Source organism: Excalfactoria chinensis, chromosome 18, assembly GCF_039878825.1.
Source record: "Excalfactoria chinensis isolate bCotChi1 chromosome 18, bCotChi1.hap2, whole genome shotgun sequence".
NCBI classification, from domain to species: Eukaryota; Metazoa; Chordata; class Aves; order Galliformes; family Phasianidae; genus Excalfactoria; species Excalfactoria chinensis.
In genome coordinates, this window is record NC_092842.1 from 5,189,297 (window position 1) to 5,209,283 (window position 19,987).

At 44.3% G+C, this 19,987-nt stretch overlaps 1 protein-coding gene and 1 long non-coding RNA gene across 3 annotated transcripts in view; one reads left to right on the plus strand and one right to left on the minus strand.

The window, feature by feature from the left end:
- The window catches only part of CFAP77 (cilia and flagella associated protein 77), a 51,604-nt gene that overhangs the window by 5,371 nt on the left and 26,246 nt on the right, over positions 1-19,987 (plus strand). The window lies entirely within an intron of this gene.
- The window catches only part of LOC140260501 (uncharacterized), a 31,490-nt gene continuing 18,863 nt past the window's right edge, over positions 7,361-19,987 (minus strand). The window contains exons 2-4 of one of the 2 annotated variants that reach the window (XR_011905554.1): positions 18,992-19,090; positions 15,167-15,324; positions 7,361-8,904 (exon numbers count right to left, since the gene is read on the minus strand). This is a non-coding gene — a long non-coding RNA (uncharacterized lncRNA). Of the gene's footprint in view, positions 8,905-8,928; positions 9,009-15,166; positions 15,325-18,991; positions 19,091-19,987 lie in introns of those variants that run through there. The other variant, XR_011905555.1, reaches the window with a different exon arrangement.

A 19,987-nucleotide genomic window follows, 5' to 3' on the forward strand; every position in this document is an offset into this window, starting at 1 on the left:
ATTACTGAATTTGAGAAGCCTTTGTCATCTTGCAGGAATTGTTTTGTTCTTGCTTGGCTGCTCACATGGTGCAGATTAGACAGAACCTGATTTTCTGAGGTTATTATCTTTGTTAACCATTTACACTTAAAATAAACTACATCATGACTTTTCAGCTTGCATTTACTTGAAGGGACATGGACAAGCAAAAGCAGGACCCTATTGCCAGATTTCTTACAACAGCCTTTAAGAAATTTCTCTCTTGAGGCAAACAGCTTTCGTTTGATTTTTTATTTCTAAAGCAAATCAACGTGCAGATCCATGCCTAAAAATCTCACAGTGATAAAAGCCATAGTGTCACTTCCAGGCTGAAGAATCAGAAAGCAAGCAGAGCGAAGAGCAAAGTGGGCTGAAAATGAAGATCATTTTAATGGCAGGTTCGGGCTGCCCGCCCAGGTGGACGAGCGCCTTTGTTTGCAGCAGCTTTGTAACTTCCCAACGTCCCTTTACACTTGCTCCCCTCCGATCACCTTCACGGCTGCTGCACGTTCCCTTTGCTGGTTCCCAGGAGGCTCCGATGGATGATGGGGAGGCAGCGGTGACTCCAATAATTGCAGTGCATTATAGCGCGTTAAGGCTCTGAGAGATGCTGAAATGCAAGTTTCCCTGTACACCCCCCATCACAGCCAGCACCGTGCTCTGCCCCTCTGCTCTGCATGGCATGGGGCTGCTCACCAGCCCTGCCTCCGCCATCAGGAAGATCAAATTGGGATCAGATTAGCCCCAGCAATGAAAAGCACAGTCCCAGATCACACTCGTGGTTAGTTAGCATTTAGATAGGCTGGGACAGGGGTCCGTACAATAGGCATCAAAGCTGAACTCTTGGTGCAGCAAGAGGGATTAATTTCTTTAACCAACATGCCTGATCTGGCCTATCTCATTACCCTGCCTTGTCAGTGTCGATGTTAGATTTGATTGAAGATTATACCATTTAGGCCTTTCCCCTGTTTTCCACAGAAATCGGGCCTATTGAATTGCACATTCTTCCATGGGCCCCTGTCAATACTCAGTGGCCTGAGCCTCTAATTCTGCTTCATTTAAACTTCATCAACTTTTCCAATCAAGTGGAAGGATCTGAAATAGGCTCCGTAAGCAGAAAGGCCCTTTTTCCTTTTGTCAGATAATTTATTCTGTTTTCTCCTTCTCTCCCCTCTTCCCCACCTCTTTCTCTTTTTCTTCTTTTCGCTCCCTTTCCCTGATGCTGAAAATGAGATTACAGTATTTAAATGACTATGATAATCAATCGGGGGACCTTGAGCCGAGATTGAGGTTAATTTTTCTTAGCAGAACAAAGAAGCGTGATGCCGCTGGGGAATTGAAGGTGCAATCTGTGTTTCATGCCTGTATTCCTCCCCCCTCATCCGAAACTGCAGTTTTAGTCGTCTTTTCTTGTTCCTAACTAGGCAGTTGTGGTGATTTTTAGCAGAGGCAACCCCTAGGAGAGGACAAATGTAATTTTGGGCCGATAAATAGCTAACAGCCTTCAATCAGCTATTTTAATGGGGAAAAAAAAATCACTTCCATGATGTGACTGCAGATGGAATGAAAGTGCTATCACTGCCTTGTTCGTATTTAAACATAATAGGAATAATGTTCAGCAGTGCTGCCCTCCCAGCCTGCACGGTGCAGCTGTGAACTTTGAACCGAGCACCTCTGTCAAGCAGCTTGTTCGGTTGCCTTGAAAAAGAGGAGAAGTTTTGTCACGATCTTACTAATCAGAAATGGAATCACTTACACTCATCTTAAAACTCAAACCAAAATGCCTTGTTAAGTCTTTAGACCGTGCATTTCTAGTTGTAGCACAGCAGCATTCGCTTACCTGGATCTCTCCCCTTCCCTTCTTATGGAGAGAGAGAAAAAAAATATATGTATATTTCTTTGCTTCCATCCCAGCTGTCTTGTCAGTGTTGTTTTACATGCTGCCACCCAATGTTATCCTTTATTTGTGTCAGGAGAGAGAATTTGACAAGTTCAGTATACAATGTTCATTTGGCAAGGCAAATTTTTCATACCAATTTTGAGTAGAAAATGAAACCATCTTTCAACAGAATGAGCTGCATCATTTTTGGACAGACTTATTATGGGAAGAAGAATTGCAAAACTTTATTTCCCTGCATGATCCCCCCTCCAAACAACAACAACAACAACAACAACAACTGGAAATGAGACATTTAAACACAAAAATAAATACATGTCTGAATGTTTGAGCCCATCCATTTGTTTCAGAAATGAAAAATAACCACCGGCTGCTGTCAGGTGGCTGTGGCCTCCTTTTTGTTAATCAGACGCTGCTGAGATGGGTTGCATCATAATGTAGCTTTGCTTCAAATCTTTTAAGCTGTCAGAAAATTGGGGAAGGCAGAGCGACTTTAAAGTCTGTCAGCATTCGTCGAGCAGAGCAGTCATTAGCCAACAGCAGCGAGGGCTGAGGGCTGAGGTTGGCAGAGGTGCCCATGGTCTGGGTGAGGAGGGGCCAGGTCCCACCGAGCTTTGAGGGGAGCTGGGTGCTCTGCCTCCCTCAGGCATCCCCAGCAGAACTCCTGTTGGTGCTAAAAGCTCTGAACAGCCCAACTGATGGAAAAAAAACTCATTATGAATCCTGTTCCCTCTGTTCCTGGCTCTCTGTTGTCTGCCTGCATCCCGTGTGTGTTGCGCTTTGCACTGGTGCAGCAGCTTCCCTGGGGAAGAGGCTCTGTGCAGCCCCACCTCAATGGGCTCTGCTCCATGACAGGGACTCCCTGGTGCAATGGCATAGCAAGCTCCCAGGGCACTTAAACGTGTATTTTTTTCAGGAAGACCACGTGTTCAGAAAAGACCTCGTAACCTTCAAACCATGATGAAGTTCATTTTACACCCAGCATCCCTGCAAGGTTACGAGGTGTAAATCTGAAAGCCCCACAGGGCTAAATGTCCTTGTTCTACAAACCCAAAGGACACCCAAGCCTGCAGTGGGAACTAGGATGCTCTTCTATGACTCCCTGTGGATTTTAGCCACAGCAAAAGCAGCAGCAGCCCCAAGATGCCTTTCCAGCCCCATGGACTTGGAAGGAGCTGCATGCTCCTTGGGGCAGTGGTTTGCTCTGATAGCCTCCTCTCTTAAAGCAAATGTTGACTCACCACGGGGAAATTAAAACTCCATTAGACGTTGCCACATTGTAGAGCAGACCCCATTACAGCAGTCGAGTTGCAATTAATTGGTTTCTGCAGAAATTACTTAATTCTGGGAAGGCGCGGATAGATGGGAAGGACAAGGCTGATCTAAACAATAATTTCCTAAAATGATATAATCTAAATAAGCTCATGAAGTGATTACAAAGTTATTAATCTAAATATGAAAAAGAGTCAAAAGAAGATATTGGGTATGTAACAGTTTAGAAAGTGCAGTAGACTTAATAACACTCTGGTTAGAGTCAGTATGAGGCAATCAGCATTTGGGTGATGGTTTAGCAGATTAATTATGTTCCATCCAGAAAACTGTCATTTCCAAGTGTTCTGTCTTCTGCTTTTGCTTGCTCTGTTGTTCATGCTGCTTAACTTTTCAACACATAGATGGAAGGGGTTGAATGGATGGCACTGCAGGTTTGGGGATTGGTTGTTGTGTTTTTTTTTTAATTAAGGCTATCTTGGGATTGGAAAACACAGAGCTGAATAACCACAGAAAGAGGCTCCTTTGCATGCAGATAGAATAATTAATCATTTGGAAGTACTCTGGCCTGGGAAGGGCCCTCCATGCTGGCAGCCCCTCTACGGGGAGCTGCACACTGCATCCATGCCCTGGGCTCCACAGGGCCCCACTGTGTCCCTCCGCCTGCCCAGCTCCCACACTGCTCCTCTGCAAGCATGATCAGGGGGAGGAAGCATTTGTCTTCTGGAGAATAAATAACTAGGCCTTATAAGTCATTAAAAATGTATTATAAGAAAAATACAGTGCGGCTATAAATAGAAAACAAAGCAACTTGTACAAGAACTTTTACAATGACTGTTGCTCAGGCTATCATCACAGCCTGTTTTTAAGTGAATTTAGCATCTGTGATCTCTGAAGGCTGCTACTGCCTGAAACCTCAGCCCCAGCTCTGGCACAGCACCACTGCCTGTAACCTGCCCCAGCTCTGCCCTGAGTATCCAGCACCTGCAGCCATGCTCTGTGACCTGCCAGCCTTGTCTTCAGAGCCCCTCACAGTGAGCAGAAGCACAGAGGGGCTGAGTGCTCCCAGACTGGAAAAATCAAAGTATTTTACTCAGTTTTAATTCATTTACAAAACTGTGTTTGAGAGAGTCTGACACGTAGCAGTGATTTCCATACAAGATAGCACCTCTCCCAGCAAACAGCCAGAGATACAGATCTTGGCTTAACATGAAATGAACTGTGTAGCAATGCATTAATCATTCAGAGAGACATCAGTGCTGTCTTTTTTATTACTTATCCATCAGTTTATGTAGGTAAAGCCATGTACTTCTAGCCTTTCTTGAGGAATATACATACTTTGGAAGCATGCACAAAGTTTGTCAGGGGGAGACAAACTGTGCTTTGTGTTTTCAGATTTGAATGTTAGGAGTTTGTGTTCTCTGGGCTGGTGGGCTTTGGCACCCAGAGAAAAAGATGCTATCTCAGGTTTTCAGCTGACTTCAGCTGTTTGATGTTCTAGCTTTGAAAAATCAAATACTAACTGAGGTCCCAGCATGACTGGTGCTGAAGATTCCAGTACTCAGAGCACTTAAACTCCCACGTGCATCTAATAGGTTGCTCTAAGGGAAGAACCAGGCTGCCTTTGCTGGACAGTGATGAACAATTAGGGATCGCAGCACACAGCTGTACTGAGGAATCCGTGTTTACATATTCAGGTCAGGGAAAGTAGGCCACAGATCCGGGTGATGAATCCTAACAGCCTGAGTTGTGGTTTTGTGGTAAGGAAGAGGTTTTGTGCAACTTGTGTTTTAAGAAATGTGATGTTCCCCTCAGTGCTCTGCTGTATGCAAAAGAGCTGCTGCAGCGTGGTTCTGAGAAAGAGCAATTTGTTTGTTTGCAACAGGAAGAAAGTGCCAGGGGCTGGAAGGCACCACTCAGCAATTCCCAGCACTGGTGTCTATAGGATCTGGGGGTCACACTGTCCTGTTAGCTTCCATTAACACAGCCCTGAGTCATATCTCCATTTGCATCTAATTCCTGATCATCACAGGGGCTCAAAGTACTTTCAAAATGAGCCTGTGTACTGCCACTGAGTCATTCTGTCCTGCTCCAGAAGTGGGATGTGTCACAGGGGTGTGAGGACAAGCAGATTTCCTCTTCTGCATGGATGTGTGCTCAGGTCTGCGCTCTCAGGCATGGAAACAGCTAGGAGAAAACACTAGCAGAGCATTTCCTAACAGAGCACACTGATTGGATGTGCTTCAGCCAAACGATGAAACTCAGCAAGTAATGACTGAAAAAAGCAATTTCTTTTTTTATGAAACCTGTGTTCTGAAGTTCTTTTGAAGCCAAACTTGCAGGAACCTCTTTCTAAAATGCTCCCCCAGACTCCCTGGTAGCGGTCTGGTCCCTCACCTCCCTCCTGCAAGGCTGTTTGCATGCAGCAGAACCTTTAATTTGAGACTTTAACAAGGAATTCTAAATTAGGACATTGGAAAACCTGTGATCCTATCTACCATGTCTATCCCATCAGATGTGGCTCTGTGCTTTCACTGCCTTGCAAACAAAGGGGAAGAAAGTTGAACACATGGTATCCTCAGCTAGAAAGGGCTTTGCTGTAAGAGGATATTGAGTTGTTTCATAAAGCCCAATATTACGCTTGAATTATGCCTGAATAAGGAGAAAGGACATTGTTAAAGAGCCCTAAACATTGACCGTAGTGGATCTTCTTTCTTCCAAACCCTTCAGTGATGTTGTTTTTGGCTGTTAATGATTTGGTATTGTATTTATAAGCCAGCAGGGTAATCCAGAGAGCAGCAGGAGGGGCAGTTGCCTTAAATAAAGCTTTACAATGCTGCTAATTAAAATGATCCTTCCTCTCCCTGTGATGACTAATGAGACAGAAAGAAGAACTGGGGAGGGTTAATGAAAATGTTGCCATGAGATTCCCTATTTTTAATTGGTCTTTTTAATGTTTTAATCTCCTTTATGGTGCAGGGGTGGAAATGGAGATATTGTCTTTCAACCTTTCTTGTACCGTGCCCAATGGGATTGTAATGCATGGCCTTAGAAAGGGGCATTTTTTTTATTTACAACCAAACTATAACCAAACATCTGAGCCTGAGTGTGTGAATGTCATGAGATGGAAGAACCAATTTTGGACTTAACTGAGAACAGAAACAACAAATGTGAAATCTGTTTTTAAGCTCATCTTCCAAAACTCCAAGGGAGCATTCGCACCCTGAGGACCGAGGCTCAGATCTATTGTGAAGGATTGGCACCAATGCTCAGTAGAATTTAGAGCTTTAGGTCATGATGCTCTGTTAAATGCAATATTTATCCCATGAGTATGTCACAGTTCACCTCAAATGTCAAGAATTCAATTAATATTCTGTTTAATAGAACACACCATGACCTAACCTTTTAATACTCTTAGTGAGTCTGAGCCCTCCTTATTAGTGTCACTCTCTAACTTTCCTTCTCAGTTGATGCATCTAACAACAACTGGGATGGGGAAATTGGGAGCAAAGAGAGAGGGGAAGAGATTTAAAATACTTTTGGACCTCACTGTGAGGATTCAGTAGCTTTATCCCTTGTAAAACTCAGCTCACAGGAGGTTAAGCACACCCCGCTCTTCCCATTTTTACAGGGTTGACATCTTATCAGTTTCAACTTTCTATTGATTTCAGAACACAAAAGGCACGGCCAAATTTTTCATGGTTTGAGTTCAGTTTTTCATTGAAACAGCGTTTCCCCTCCTCACCCCACACTGTCAAATTCGGGGTCAGGAGAAACCATTCATTGTAAGTAACACCTGCAGGATTAAACCTTTGCCTTGGAACTTCATCTGTTTGCTGCAGCGGTGGATTATACATACTGCAGACTTTTGCCTATATCACTTCTGAAAATTATCTCTGAAGGTGGAATCCCTTGAAGGCATCGTCCCCAACTGGGTCTGCACCATCCTGCTACTTTTTTAATGCAAGACTTCCATAACACATTAGAAATAGAAAGAGACTGAAAGCAAATAAGTGTTTAAAATTATTCTCTGTCATGTAGCCTTTACGTCTGGGGAAGTAGCTCAATAGCAGCAGTTCATTTTAAGGCAGCGTTCCTGGGATGTGATTAGCACAGCTGAGAGCACCTGCCTGTAGGTGGGGGGGTCCCACTAGTCCCACTATTACCACACCTGTGATTTCAGAAAGATTTGTTGGGAAGATCAACCAATAAATACAGAGTGTGCAGAGCAGCTCCTTAGAGTGGGAGGAAGAACAGGCGTTGTGCCAGATATTTCCATGCAACTATATTCATTATTTATGCAGAAGAAGAGATATTTCAGGAGAACAGAGCGGAACCATGAGTGACAAGGTATCTTTCTGGAGCGTTGGGTGCAGGAAAATTGCACCGAGGCTGACAGCTTTTTAATGTAGAGTCTCTATTTCACTGAATTACTGCATGTTGGCATTTCGAAAGTACAAGATGACCTATTTATTAGCTGTGAATCAAACAGAAATTACACGCTAGAAAATAAAAAAAAAGTTGTATGTTTCCTCCAGCCGCTAAGATGCTTATCTACAGAAATAATGTATACAAAGTAACCTGCAAACAAAGGAACATCAATCACAGGGCACTAAATTTAACATTGTAGGACCTGTGTTCATCTTGTAATATTGCGATCGTATGTGCTTGTTTCCTTACGTGTGATGTACTATTAAATATACGTGTGTCATAATACTTTAAATTTCATTCTCCTTGCTTCACTTTGGTTCCTGTCCTCCTCTTCCCTCTTGAAAAGGGCAATAGTTGCTTGGTAATGTGATTTCAATAGTAATGTGTTTCACAAAGCAACACAAAATGGCACTGTGAGGTCAGGCTTTCCATATTCTTTGCTGTCCAAGCAAGTCCCTTCTCCAAGCACAGAGGAATTGCTACACCTTGTATAAAAGGCAGGTGAACACCACCCATCTACTACCTCAATCATGCTTTACCCTGTGACTTTCGGTCAACACTGAGGGTCATCAATAATTGGTGAGTCACCAAGCTTCAGTTCTGTGAGTCTTTCATATTCCACCATTAGACAAGCAGCTGTTGATCGGAGAAAAACATGCTGATTCTGACTTAGAAACTCACAGTTGCTACAAGCATGCAAGAGTGTAGAAGTAATAACCTGAGGTATAGATCGATGCATGTCACCAGCAGCCTGCAAAGATGAAAATCTTCAGTATCGTAGCAAGTTGGTGGCCTTGTTTCCTTCCTTTGTCTTTCCCTTCCATTCCACCACTCTTTAGCAAGAGCACAAAGTCTGGGTGTCTTGCTGTGTGGCCTGGATGTTGTTTTCCTTATCAGAGAAGCAGGCTTTGCAGGGAAGATGAAATGATTGCTGACTCTTTTCTTCTCATTAAATTTGTTTATGTTGGGGACTGTTGAGGTTTTGCTGGCTTTGTGTCTCCTGTACTCTCGCTTTGAGGATCCCCAGTGTTCATAAAAATGAAGCCAGCTGAACATCCACAGCTCTTACAGTGACGCACATGTGATAAAAATTCACGTTGGACCTTTCTAAGTAATGAAAAGCAAATTGGTTATGCAGAAAAGCTTACTGCTTGGTCTCTTCTTAAAGATGGCAGTTACCACTCTCAAGTCCCTTTTGGGCCAGCAGCCTGCCTTCATCCAGAATCAGGGATCTGGTACACCTTTGTGACTGTGACCAGAAGCACCAGACATCTTTGTTAGAGCCTGTCCTGAAGAGAGCAATGAGCAATAACCTCCCAGTACAATTAGCATTTCTGCTAATCCACCCATGTAGCAAGGAAGAGGAACGTGCCATAAAGAACTGCTGGTCCAGCTAAATACCCCAATAGGAAACGAGAAGAAGGAAAAATAACACAAATTCTTATTGGCTTCTCTGAAACCCATTATCTGAAGCATGAGGAAAACATTATAACTACATCTTTCATTCTGCCACTGTCATTCTGGGATCTCAAAGCAGCTTCTCCCACCAACCTTAAGTTCCCTTCAGCCTTGCAATTGATCTTTACCACAAGAATATCTATATTCCAATAATAGTTCCAATAATAGCACTTTCAGACCTCTCAGCATAGCATCCACTTCCTCAAAGCAGCTGGATAAAAAGTATTTTTAAATACATGTTGACTCGAGTATTATTTGGAATGGACACAGGGCAGTTATTTCAGACTTACACATTCAGGTACTTAGAGTTAACATATAGGATCTTCTGAAAGAAAAAAAGATCAATACATTACAAATATTTAATTGACCACTTGATGTTATTCTGGTCCCTCTGTGTTCAAACCTGAATGGTGAAATTTAACACGATTCTTTTTTTCCTTGAATTATCCTCCTGCTCTTGCATATATATATATATACACAAGCTATGTGCTGCAATGCAAGACTCCTCCATTCGTCTTTGTAATTTATCTCATTTCCTTTGGAATGGTGTCCCTCAGTGGCTCAGAGAAAGTGGAGCGGTTGTTTTAATAGATTTGAGTTTTATCTGCCTCTCTATTTGCAGCAGGGCATAATAATAATAAATTATGATACTAATAAGTAGGTTGTGCAGAACGGACTACAGTGGTACCACTTCCCTCCCCCTCCAAAAAAGTAATTTATGGGTACATTCTTGTGACTTTAGGGGTGTAATAAATTATCAGGGTTCGTTTTTCCATCCAATTTGAGGCAGTGCAGCTGTGTTTTGCAAGCAATAAACTCTCTTGTTGTATTTCTTAGCTAAGCACTGAAAAACACAGCGCGATTTTTTTTCCCTCCCTTCCCAATTATTGTTGCAACGCCTGGTAGCTTCTCTGCAGTTAAGGGTTTGCCAGTGCTTCTATTATAAACCTCAATTTTCAGGGGCCTATAACTTTGCTCTTTTAAATCAGAATGCTAGGACTCTGTGTACATCTCTGTCAATCTACACACTTTTTATTTGAGGAACAAAGGAGTCCAGAACTCCCAAATTGGAGCTGTGCACAGAAGTCAGAGACACACACGGATGTGAATGGCTGGTAATGCCTGAATGCCTCTTCAGCTCCTGAGAAGCCCATAAGTGCTGCTAATTCTGGACACATCTTGGGGCAGTATTTAGTCCTTAATGAATTTTTCTTTGGATGTAGCAGGCAGGAAGGTCAGCCATCTGCAGCAGCTCCCTCCTGGAACGTGGTGCTCTGCCATCACGTGCTGACCTGGAGGCTCATGCTACAGATCCAGAAGGTGCAAAGGATACAGCTCCATGCCCCCTTCCCATGCAGCAGCTCACAGGCTTTGCACACTGCCAGCCCTACTTCCACAGGGTCTCTGAATTCAGGCAAGAATTATTAGCAGCCTCTGTGGAATTGGTTCCCTTTCCCTGTTCCTATGCTGTTTCTCTTCAGCCTGACGTGAGCAAGGGTCAAACAAGGAAAGAAAAAATGCAAGAGGATGTAAAAACAGCAATAAAACCACACCAGCTCTCTACAGCAACTTTGGATACCCCGTGGATGGGAAGTGATGCACGTATTCAGCTCTACCACTAAATAGGACCTTCATTCCCCTCGACAAAATTTTATTTAAGGAGAAAAAAAACAAAACACATCCCACTGATTTCCCAATAGGACTCAGTTTGGGTGCAGTTACATCCTGTTTGCATTGCATGGGCCCCTGAATGCCTTCTTCCAGCAGAAGCAAGCCAACAGCAGCACAGAAATCGCTCTGGGTTTCCTGGTGCTCTCAGGAGGCATCACGCCAAGGAGGAGAGCAGCTCAGCCCCTTCTTGCTATGCTGTTGGACAGCCCTACCGCACCGCCTGGCTAACGCTGCCGCTACCCAGCCTCCTCCATGATCAGCAATTAAGCTGAGAAGTCAGCCCCTCACTATTATGTTAACATAGTTCAGTATATTAAATGTAAAACAAGTCATAATTTTTAAAGGTACCTCGGCTTACTGAGTTTAAATGAAGGCAGCAGTAGGACGATCACAGCCATATGCAAATCATCTGCATTTTAAAGCTAACAATAGATTTTGCTTTATTGTTTTGGCATTTAACGAGTGGGAAAATAATAAATTAAGCCACATGGGGAATCCCTGGTGCTTTTACAAACTGAAGCAGTGCCCATTTGGAGAGAGAACATTCCCCATTTTTCTCCCTAGCTGCATTTCTTTTAGCCCACCACCTTATTAAAACTTATAGGGCAAAATTCTCCTCTCATATTCCTCCGGCAGCTCTTAGTCCACACTCAGCTCTCCCTACCTTCCTGGCTGTCTTTCATCCCACGAGCACTCTCTGCAGAAAGGGAGCAGAAAAAAGAGCAAAGAGTGGTGAGGCCATAGGGAGGCAGAAGAAAGATGTTGTCATTGTTTCTGGATAGCTGTTAGAGCACCGACAGCTTTTTCTGCCTGTTGTAGCAGAGAATGCAGTCTGCAGCTAACAGTGCAAGGTGTACAGAAGAGACAGCTGCATTAGGCTGCAGTCAGCAGCACGCAGGATCTGTGCAGTGAAATTAACAGGGCTTCTGCATCATCACACCAGGCACCAGCCACAAGACCAGCACCAAAAGGAAGGGAGTCAATGTCTCACAATGACCTCCAAGTGCTTTTGAGGAGGGCGTTAAAATTGCATCACGCAGGCTGTGAGCAAAGAGCAGTATTTCCTTTTTAATTCACTCATCTCTTAATGATCAGAGCCTTTAGCCTCAAGTCAGGCTCAGTTGTGAGGATGTTGGTCATCTCCTGCTGATTTAATGGCAAGGAGTTGCTCCTGCCAACAGCAGTGTGTAGCTCACCTATTGGTAGCTTCATTGCCCACACTGCTCTGCCATGTGACTAAGTGCAGCATTTCCTCGTGCAGAGCAGTCACACGAGCACATTCAATATATGCTTGCTTCCTATGTCATCTGTGGGAAATATCAATTATAGATGCCTGTGAACATATCCCTGCTCCTGCTTTTCCCCCAGCAGCACTGCCTTACCAACTCCAAAGGATGCAATGGAAGTCAGGAACCAAGGTAAAGCAGTCAGCCTGAAGTTAACATGGCACTGCAGCATTCGCTGGCAACAGAAAATTGCCAGGGAGGGTGAAAACTTAAGAAAATAAAACAACCAACTACACTGAAGAACAGAGAGAAAATACTTAGAATGGAAACCTGCAAACCTCAGACAAGTTTTGAGCATATCTAGGGGTAATCCAGCAGCTTCCATCCCACAGCTCTGTAAAATCTTTATAAACACCCCCTGCAGTCCCCCCACACATCTGCTTTCCACCAAATCTGCTGTCTGTCCTATTCAATGCATTTCACCTACTGTACATAACATTTGCACTTACATACATGCCGTGCACTGAGATTGTAGATTTAAGGGTTGTAGATTTAAGGGTTGTGCAGCACTCTGAATGCTTAAGTGCTGCCCAAGTACTAAGGATTGTGGTTGTTTTCATAACAATTCCTCACCATTGCCTATGTTTGAAGTCAGGGATGTCTGGTGGCTGAACCAGACAAGCTGAACACACAAAAGCCCAATTAGCTTCCTATCTCCAAAGCTCTTATGAACACTAATGCATTAATCATTGTAAAACGAAGATGAGCATCAGTCTGTACTCCGGGCTCAATTCAGTCAGGGTATAAGTTGACTGAAGCTGAGAATTACACCAGAAATCTCATCTGTTTATCCCCACTGTGCAGCAGAGGAAACGAAAGCCAAGGCAGAGCAAGCCACTGTCCCTCTGTGACAGCCAGCTCAAGACAAGCACATCCCAGGCCGAGGTCCAGCCAAGCACCTGTTCCCCATGCAGTGCTTCCTGTTGACCTCTTAGAAAATCCAGAGACTGCTCAAACCATGGGAAGCCTAAAAACAACATGGAAATGTACGTGGAAGGGCTAAACAGCACAATAAAAAAGTGTTTAGTTCTGCAAGAGATGCACAAATATACTAAAGCTAAGCTGGCTCCAGGAAGAGCTTTTCAGATTACTTGAATGGCTCTTAAAAAACAGATTAAAATACAGATTCCCCCTGTTATTTCTCAGTAACACAAGTGCAGCGCAGAACTACTCACTAGTGCCACAAACTAGTTTTTCATTTCTGTTTTTGTTTCATGCCTCAATATCTTCCAGCTGCTCATGTCTCCTTTTCCTTCTCCTCACTTTGATCTATTAGTTTTCCACAGAAATGGGGTTTATAAATCATTGTAATGCAGCCCTGGGAAAGACGGTGCTTAGTGCAGGGAGAAATACATTGCAGCTAACAGCCACGGCAGGGAGGAAAACTCTCACCTCGTAGTGGGGCTTTGGCGACAGGTTACTGATGGCACTGGGTTATTTTATGTCTGCATTCATGCCATCAGGGGCAGGGCCGCGGGGACTGCCGCCCGTACCCCCCATGCAATATTTCAAGCTTCTTTCTGCAGGCAAAAACAAACTGCTTTGGGGGCTCGCAAGGGAAGAGGGGGAGGAAAAATTGCCAGAGGAAGGGGAGGGGAAGCAGGACAGGTGGGGATGGATCACTCAGTTCCCGCTTTTGTACCACTGCATCTTTTGTAAAAGAGGCATTTGTCTCTAAGGCACGCTGAAAAGGCATGGGTTTGGTGCCAGTCTCATCTGTTGGTGGCAGCAGCAGGATCCAGCTCTCCCTTGAACGTTTGTACCTTGTGTTCCCAGCTTGCACTCGGACAGCTTTGTTGCCCGTGCCCACTGCTGACGCCAGCATCGCTGTGCATTAGGGCAGCTGCACCCATGGCACAACAGCATAACCAGCCTGGGGTAAAAGCCTGAGCATCCCCTAGCAGGGGGGAGTCCTCTGGACCCCCTCCCAAGAACAAGAGTACACCCTAAATGCAGAAAGCCCAGCATCAGCTGTGGACAGAGACAGACCTCTGCCAACAGAGGTTTTGGTACTTATCTCCTGCCCTGGGGTGTAGGATGGATTATGGAACCCTATTGCCAGCCCTATTTGATGAGGGAGGAAATCTTCATAAAATCCTAAGAGCAGCACAATCACACACAAGCTAGAAGCTTTTATAAACACTTGCTGTGTTTTTAGGATCGGCAGCTCTTAATAAGACCCCCCCCAGGCAGACACACCATCCTTTAGTTTTGAAAGCACACAAAAGAGACACCATGCTGGAATCTTACCTATATCTTTAACAAAGCATTACCCCCTCCTCACCCTCTTCCCCATAATTGCCTTGTTATTGTCATTGGTGCCATTGTTCATTGGCTCGTCCATAGAGAGGCCCGAGGGAGCAGTTCTGCCTTAGCTAAACCAATATCTCCTGCAATAACCCCCTGCAGTTTCCCCTTTGCTATCCCATGTTGAATAAATCCTCCATCTCTGTTTGCTGAATGATCATAAAGATATGATTGAAGTTTCAGATTTATGGTTTCCTTCGAATCGAGGAGCAACTCCAATAATGCCAGAGCCTGTTTGCTGACTGCTTTTGACAGGATATATGTAAAGGGAGATTTGTAAGTGCAGAAACACACAAATGCAAATACTAAGGCAGGGTATTTTCTACAAACAGAGCACACGTGTGAGGTTGAATTCCCACATGCTTCCAGAGCATCCTTTCACACAGCCCTCCCTGCGGCTCGCAGCACCCAGCAAGGCAGGAGATCTGCACCGTGTTGTACTCTAACAGCAAATTTGTCTCAAGTAACCACTCTAGGGACCCACAAGAACCGGTTGCCTAGTAAAAGAGGATCCTAACTAAACATCTCACACAACAGTGCTGGAAACTACTCTTAAGTTGTAGCTGAAGAGGGGAAGAGAGCGGTATATTAAGGCAGTCCTTGCTGTCAGCTTTCTAAATACCTCAGTTCTTTCCTAACTGCATTAACACAACCATCTGGGTGCCTGGAATGCTCCTGGGGGAGCACTGACAAACTCTCTCTCTCCTCTGGGAGAATGTCCCAGCCATTCTGCAGATCCAGCAACCAGCAACACAAAAAGCAGCCAAAGTGACATTATGCTTTCAGGAAGAGGCCATTTCCTATTGCAAAACAAAGTATTGCAACTCACCCCTTGAGACAGCAGCATCGAAGAGCAAAAGCAGGGACTGCAAATGGTTGTGAGCCTCCAGGTGGGGACGGTTACTGCCTTCTCCTTCCTCCCAAGTGTTCTTACATCACCCATCCCAGCAGCATTTCCTGAGCAATCTCCATCACACAGCTGTAACCCTGGGAATCACAGATTACAAGGTATTGGTATTTGCATCCAGGTTAATATTTGCCTTTCTGACTCAAACACTAAGCTTTCATGAAATCCAAGCTCGTGAGTTTGGCACCAAAACCTGCACAGAGCATCCCAAGTACATTCTCTTCAGCCCTGTGGCCATCACACGTTGGCTTTTCCCCATTTGCAGCCATTTATGTTCATTCTCATTTCAACAAAAGCCTATACAGCTCTTACAGGGTGATGCAGTTCTAAATTAAATGCGTTTTAGTCCCCATATAACAAGGGAGTCTTTGCTCTTTTAAATTAACACGTGTAGCTGGGAAGGGGACCTTTCTTGGAAAATATCATAGTATCATAGTATTGTGCGAGTTGGAAGGGACCTTAGAGATCATCGAGTCCAACTCCCGGGATTCGAGCCCTCTGTGTAGCAGAGCGGTACTTCTACCCCCTGCTCCACAGGGGGGGATTCGAACCCGGGCCCCCTGGTGTTGCAGACGGGAATTCTACCGCTGCGCCACCAGAGGCACACAAATATATTCCACTTCATTTGGAGACAGAAAACCCCACCTTGTTGCACCTTCTCCGAGAGCAAAGATTATCTGGTGTTATAATGAGGAATCTGTAATAACGAGAGCATTGTGTGTTACACTGGCTATGAAGAGAAGAACAGAAAAGGAGAGGACTTCTGTGAGCAGCAGCGTTGTGTGATGTATGGTAATATTTTTTCCTCAGTGCATTGCAAAAGAAAAAAGCAAGTTAAAAATATCTTCCATTTTCCCCCTAATTTGTAGTTTTCTGGTGTTAGCAAGGCTTATAAGACACATGCTCCCAATTAGCTGCTCCTCTTAATTTAAATGCTTCATAAATTATCTCCTGCGCTTGTGGATTATCACTTCATAATGCGAGTTAGCATTTAAATAAATAGCTGCGATGTAGGAAATTAGAGAGGTTTACAGTCTGAGGCAGCGGCATAATGAAGGAAAATACCACAGCAGCTGAACAGGGGTTGGGAGAGATGTGATGAGACAGACTTTTTCCTTTACCTTTTAGCAACCCAATTTGGACTGCAGCCGGGAAAATATGGGTCAGAACTCCAGCTGAGCAAGATCCTTCTGCAATGGCTGAGTACGAAGGAAACATAGAGAATTCTCTAGCACACAAAATGTCTGGTTCATCAAATATGATGCAATTATGAAGTGGGGTTTCAGAGCCAACTGTTTCTTGCCTCACAAGAGAAGCCCCTTTGAAAGCAATTGGGCTGTTTGTATGCATCACCTGTGCCACATCATTCTGGGCTTCTGGAAATGGACAGGACTGAAGGGAACGGTAGCACAGAGCAGGACTGAGACTGTAGGTAGAAGATTTGGTGGAGAAAGAGGTGAGGGACTCAGATACAGGATTAAGGGGAATTTTGTAAGAATGCTGGTATCAAAGATGAGCATTAATTTGTAAGCCAAATGTCTTTTGCCATAGTTGTTAATGGCATGTTAGTTTGCTATCTCATGGGCGATGATAGCTCTTTAACCATCAGCAGCAAGTTCCCAGTGCTGCTTCAGCCTAGTTTCACAATTGTCATAAGTGTAGAAAATTAGGAAGTCTCGAGATTTTTCCTGCCCTGACAACTCCTTGGGGGACTCAGGCTCTCACCAGCATTTGTTGGTCTCGCCTTTGGTGTCACTGCAGCTTTTTCTGCCACAAGAGAAAACTCAGGGCAGGATCCTACCAGCAGTCAATCACGCTTGACTGCCATTGACTTCATTGGGAGCTGAAGACATTGAGGCACTCGTGGGCTCAGGCCGCTTTGGTGTTCATCTTGCAGAGAGCCCAAGGTTGAGCGCTACAGCTCTGGGGAAGTTCAGCTATTACAGCTCCCTGCTTGCTCACACAAGTCCCAGCGTGTCAAAATCATGGGTATTTTTTCAGAAACACATGAAAATCATAGAAGCCTTGACAGCCTTGACCAAAGTCCAGCCTTAGGCAGGAGTAAAGTTATTAGCTACCTTATTTCCCAGAGAAAGAACCTGACACATTAGGATTTCACAGTAACTGGCTGTAAGTGTAATGGGCAGGGTGTGATTTTGCTCACTAGGTTTTGCAGTTTAATTTCAGCATGTTGAATACATTTTGCTGTAGGACAGAGCAAATGACTTGGGCAGATTTTTGCAGTAGCACAAGCCCCTCTGCGCTTAATAGGAGTTCTGTCTAACTGACAGCACAATTTGGATCTTCATTGTATTTAATATACTTCAAGAGCGGGGGTCAAATTGTCTCATCATTTACATCCGTACAACCCTGCTAATCCCAGGAGGACTGCAGAGCTGAAGCTCAGGACATGTAACTGACTCAATTTTCTCTGCTTAGAGCCTTTCAGCTAATTTTTCTAGCATTGCATTCTTGGTTACAGCTCTAGTTCTTCCCAAGTCAACAGGGCTGGATGTGAGCACTTTGTATTTAGAAAAGGGACTCATCCCACTCCAAAATCCAAAAGGTTACAGGAGCTCTTCCTCCCTAACAATTTCCAGGCAGTAAAAGGAAAGCAATGTGGGCCAATGTGAGCTCATGCACACAATAGCTCTGCAGTGTCCCTTTCCTCCATGACATATTTGCCTCTCCTACCATCGTTCGGTCTTCGACAGCAACCAATGGATGGCCAAAAGCACAACTGGTTTCCTCTGCACCTTGAGCCTGAACAGCTTCTATTTTGCTGCGCTATGAGGACACAAACTCTTCAATCCTCACTGCAAGGGCTCTTCATGTCTAAGAAAAAGCCATTAAATGCTTTGGGTGTGGGGGCAGGAGGTACAGCCTGAAGTAAAGGTCTCAGCCCTGCAGGGAGATGGTGACACTATGTCAGAGAATCACCTTTTCTCCTAAATGGGCACCTTTAAGGAGTAGAATGGGAAGCTGCTGCATATATCTTTCCAACTGATCTACTAATCATATTTCTTCAAATTTTATATCCCTGACCCTTGTAAAGGGATTGCAAGGAAGGCGTTTTTTAAGCTGCATTTTAATAAGTCAATATGAAAGCTCAAAATTATTTAAAGCTTCTTAAATAGGATTATATTTGATTTCTTATGGGAATAGTGGGGGATAGCCTAGTAAAGACATTCTGTCCTGCTGAGGTTTTATTACATTAAAGAAACAGCATCTTTCTTTTTAAGCAGCAAAAACTTTTTATCTATTCTCTAATGAAAATGGAGATTATTCTGTACGTGAAGTGACTAAAGGTGGAAAGTTCCTGCATCTGTGATCAGAGATTAGAGCTTCTCCTTGAGTGAAAGCAGAGATTTCTTAAACCAAAAGCTTGCCCAAAGTTAACAACTTGTCTGCTAGTCTGAGATATTGAATGTCTTGTCCTGGGAGGAACCTCAGCTGTACTGACTTCAGGCAAATTGTGCTGCAAGATGACAGGTAGCTCTGAGGGCAGCCAGCATCTCATTTGCAGTGAGGGATTGAATTTGGTCCTAAAATCAGATCTATGCCACCAAGAAACTATTTTGCTGTATTGTGAATTTGGCCATGCTCAAAAACACACAGAGCCACATTCTCATTTGCATTCAACTCCTTAAATGTCATTGTGAGTATATGGATGCCGTGCTGGCAGCTTTTTACCTCACATTTTCTATAGGGACCCAAAGAAATTCAGGAGGAGGAAATTAAAAGTACCTGTATGGAGCTGAAGGAACCACCAGCAAGTTACATGGTGTAAATAGCAGCTTCACTGTGTTGAGTTGTGCCGGACATAAACTCAAACAACATCTGGCCCTGAGAACATAAAGGGATTTTTCTCAGCACAACAGATGGGGTGGCTTGTAGAAGAGATATTACTTAGGATGAAGCACAGAGAAAAGGTCGTAACTGCTCTAAGGGAACTTTTTTTTTTCCATTTAACATTCCATCCCATCTCTTTAACATTTATAGAATGTTCTCTCAGCCATCAACTAACCCAAATCATGCTCTCAGATAAACCTCAGTGCTCCCTCTGAAGCCAACAGGAGCTGATCAACAGCATTCCCCGGCTGAATTTGGTATCAGAGTTCCCAGTGGGGCCGAACCTTCCCTGCCCCAAATGCCTCTGCCACTTCCCCATCCATGATCATATCTGTCCTGCATGGGGTGGCTGTAGCTCTGGGGATGAGGTGCAGGTTAGCAGCAGCCATGAGCTGCACCCATCTTCATTTATCCCAAATCACATCTCACTCCTGCCTACAGCTCTGCACTGCTTCGTCATGGCTTAAAACCCACTCCAGAAACATGGATGCTTCTTTGACCTTCAGAACTGGCACGAAACCTTACGCAGACACAAATTTGTCTTTAAGTCAGGAGTAGATTTAACAGAGTGGGAGAAGATGGTTTCCAATATTTGCATCTCAATTACAGTCAACCCCCCTGTGAGTCTCAGCCTTTGGGCCATACCCGGGCTGCCAGGTCCCAGCATTGGGACTGTTGGCAGAAGCAGCACAGTGTGGTGAGGTGGCAGTGATTTATCAGCGCTGGACTGATTCATACTGACACAAAGACTCTGAGGAAGAGCTCAGGGTCCTGCAGGTGCCCCCTGAGTTATGCAGAGCCTTGCAGCAAAAGCAGCAGATCTTACATCTGGTTCCCCAGCAAAGAATGTTTTTGTCCAAAACCATTTGCAAACAGCTGAAAGACGCGGCC